Source organism: Martes martes (assembly GCF_963455335.1).
Source record: "Martes martes genome assembly, chromosome: 2".
Classification (NCBI taxonomy): domain Eukaryota; kingdom Metazoa; phylum Chordata; class Mammalia; order Carnivora; family Mustelidae; genus Martes; species Martes martes.
In genome coordinates, this window is record NC_137889.1 from 75,208,791 (window position 1) to 75,212,809 (window position 4,019).

At 38.1% G+C, this 4,019-nt stretch overlaps 1 pseudogene across 1 annotated transcript; it reads left to right on the forward strand.

Moving 5' to 3' along the window:
• Positions 1–3,115: 3,115 nt before the first annotated feature.
• LOC308338621 (protein FAM204A-like) lies at positions 3,116–3,808 on the forward strand (annotated as a pseudogene). The gene has a single exon. The product of its transcript is annotated as a protein FAM204A-like (transcript).
• Positions 3,809–4,019: the final 211 nt, after the last annotated feature.

Sequence of the window (4,019 nt, forward strand, 5' to 3'; positions counted from 1 at the left end):
GAAACTCTTTGCCTTTGGTCTCTATCCCATTTTGCACACACCACACCGAATTGACTGGAAGGGTCTCTTCTTTCATCCATATTAATCTCCTCTCCCTCCCAACATCCTCCTAGACTAGTCTCCGTCAAGTTCCTGTCACTGGCTGGCTCTTCTTACTGGCATTTGCCAATCCACAGGTCAACGATAGAGCTGCCACTTGTCAGCGTGTCAGAAAATACACACGTGCTTTATATGAGTGGTTCCCTAATTTGGCAGGCAACTGCCATGCTGTGTCAGCATCCCCCGAGACCATCCAAAAATTTAAAGAAGAGAAGATTGACCTTGCAAACAAAGAGCTGATAGAGAAAAAGGGTTCTAATTTATAAGATGAACAATTTTTTTTGATATGTCATGGTTCCCCATGAGGAAAAATGCCACATTCAAATCTATAAGTAATAATAATGAGGAGGGCATAGCAATGGGGATGGGATTCCTGTTTTCTCTTTATATGTATTAACTGATTCATCAATGATAGTCCTGAACTGTATCTATTCCTGTTAAAAGTACACATTACCAGCAGTGTTCACAATTTATTTGAAGTGGAGCTATTATAGGTAACTTTTCTGAACAGCTGAGCCCTGACCTGTGTAAAAATACTGCTTTATCTTTCTGGAATGTATTATACATTAAATTGCTTTCTTCAAATGAAAGTGTTAAATATAAATTTGACATGTCACTGGTTCAGAATTAACATTATAAAATCAATTGATACACTTATCTCATTGAATTACTTATTCCATTTATGGAGCCCCCATCGGCTATCAAAAAAAAAGTTGGGCTCTGAGTCTGTAGGACGTAGTGCAGTGTGGGGAGGTGGGTGGGCTTGCTGGCGCTTACCGGCCAGACCTTGCTCTGATTTGAAACTTTCTGTTTTAGACTACCTTTTTGTCAGGCTCCTGGTTTCAACTGTTTTCAAGAGTGCACTCACCTCTAAGTAACCTCCTTCCCCAGCTCTTTTTTCTCTCTCTCTCTCTCTTTTTTTTTTTTTTTTTTTTGGCTAGCTTTTCTGTATACATAATAAAAATGAACATATAGAGCAAGTGTATAAATCAAATGTAAATCTGCTATGAGTGTGTTAAGGTGCTCTCCTTTGAGTAATTGCATAATTTTAGAGCACAAACGTCATCAATTTTAGCTTCTGAGAGACCACACATGCTTATATTACTGTAGAAATAGATTGGTCAAGGGAGCACAGACCGTAATTGATAATGTAGTCACTATTGCTTCTTGTTTTCATTTGGATTGTGGAAGTATAAATAATATTTATTAAATAATGATTTTTGGTTTTGTACTTAAAACTTTAGGTTTTATAGCATTCTTCCATTTTTTGGGTATAGCTAATGGCTTTACTGATACAACCAAGACGGAAAAATTCTATTCATAGAATTTCAGGGAGGTTGTGCTTACTTTGATAATAAGTAGCTCCCTGAGAATAAGTAGTAGTATTTTTCCTAGGCAGCTATGGGCAGTGAGGAGGGTGAGGTGGAGGGGTGTGTAGTCTTTGGAATGTATCCTGGAGCAAAAGGAAAGGAAGAGCCACTAATACGGCAGAAAGCTGTGAGGTACATGGTCTAAAATCTCCCTCCCCCCATTTTGCCTACAATCCTCAGGAAGCTTGTCATATTCTGAAAATTTTGGGATCAGATATTTTGTGGAATGGGACTGAGCTTCACTTCTGAGATAGAGCCCAAGGAAATAAGGTTAAGAATTTGCAGAAATCACAGAAAGGAGGTTTCTGAACTTAACAGGCCATAATATTGATTGTTCAATCCAAATTTACTTAAATTTTTAAGGGAAAGAGAGTCCCCAAATAATTGGTAGGTTATATCTAAATAAGAGTTAGCATAAAAGTGAAAGGCTAAATACAAATACTGCTCACATTCTTGACAATGGTTTTTAACTGCAAGTTGGCATAAACCTGTAGACAGGATATAGAGACAGCATTTTCTTTATGTAATATAAACACATGTGAGCTTTTAAAAAAAATTACTCCCATCAGATTGAATTGGTATTTCTGTGGGAGGGGATCTACTAACCTTTCCTTTCTCACAACTTCTCACAGAGTCTAGTATAGTAGAGTTCAAGGGTACTTAATTAATGTCATTGATTGCCCTACTAACTGAATGACAGCAATAGTAGGTTCCCTATTTACATGAGTGAACCCAAACATGGAAAGGAGAAAGATATTGATAAGAGAGTTGGAAAAAAAAAAAAACAGAATAAAAGAATTAGTGAAAAGAAAAAGATATTGAGTACTCAAGATCTATGTAATGGACTTACATAAAAATTAGGGTGAATACCTTAATTTTGATCCACACTGTGACATGTCATTAAGGTTTCAATAAATAAAATATGCCATCCATCAAACAAAAAGCAAAATTAAGCAAAATCCAAAACTCTGTGGCTTAACAGAGAAAGGGAGACATTTTAATGTGAGGCAAGCTTAGGTGTTATCCAGTGGAGGTATAAATAGAAACTAAGTCTGTGTTTCTCAAAGTAAGATTCGCAGACCATCTGTATTATAATCACATGACATAGTTGTTAGTATGAACCCCACTCTAAAACACTAAGTCAGAATTTCCGGAAGAGAGAGCTCAAAAGCCTGCATGTTTAATCTGTACCCCAAATAATTCTGATGTACTCAAGTTTGAAATCACTGTCTTAGAATGCAGATTTCACTGTAGTTTCAGAGTTGATGGATAGGACCGATATCATACAGTGGGAGGAAATACCAAGGGAATAGTTGTAGGTAACGGGACAGGGTGATGTGGCATGAAATCAGCTTTAGAGTAAAGCAGACCAGATTTGACTAGGTGATACCTTGGGCAAGTCCTTTAATTTTCCTGATCCTCTGTCTTCCTTCCTGTTAAAGGCAAGAAAGAGTACTTCTGTAGGATCGTGGTCATGAATAGAGATCATTCGTGTACAGAACCTGACAGATTGTAGGTTTCCTGATAAGTCATGGCTCTGATCTCAAGCCCCGTGGAAGATTTCCAAGTGCTTAAAGTTTGCAACCCTAGGTGTTGGCGGGATCTTAAGATGGCTGCCGGGTGGCAGGCTCCTGACGGAAGAAAAGATGTGGAGTGGGCTGCTACCTCCTGGCCTAAATGAAAGTGATGTTGAGTTGAATTCTGAAGATGAAGCCCCATTAGAGAACTCTGGACTTAACTTACAGGAAGATAATGAAGATGGGGCCATTACAAAAACAGAGATCTCAGATTTCCAAACTGATAGACCAAAACCTGGGGCAGAGGCAAATGTAAATGCATACAAAGAGTACCCCTCTGGAATTCCCTTAAATATGTGGCATAAATTTCAAGAATTGCATAAAAAACATTCTGAAGAGAAAAACCTCAACTTCAGGATTCAGAAGGAAGAAAAGAAAACGCTCCAGGAAAGGTGAATTGAAGAATGAAGAAGAGTCTCATAGTGAAGAGACCTCAAGTGAAATCCAGTGGAAGGAGCTTACTCAGTATTTTGGAATCAATGATAGGTTTGACCCCCCGGTTAAAAAGAAAAAAAAAATGGACAAGTTGGGTCTTGAAAAGAGCATAGACCAGGCTGTGGAAGAGTGGAATATTGAGAAAGCTGAGGAACTCAGCAACCAGCTGAGAGCTTGGTGTAAAAATTGCTAACGCGGTTGCCTGCCACAACTTTGTAAAAGCCAAAAAGGATGCTGAAAATTCACAGGTTGCCCGAAAAAAGAAGAAGCTTGCATGGGGGTTTGAAGCAAAGAAGAGAAACCAAGAGCAACATGGGATATATGTAACTTGCCACAGTTCCTCAAGACATTTGAGTCTTGACTTGAGTTTTTGCTTGAGTCTTCAACGCTCAATTTACTGAAAAGATTTTCCTGCTTATGTTAACTATGTCAGGAAACTAGTAGAAATTGGGAAAATAAGCATAAAATTTGGGAGTTGTTTATTAAATCTTTTCAGTCTTAAAAAAAAAAAGTTTGCAACCCTAGGTCCCAGAAAACT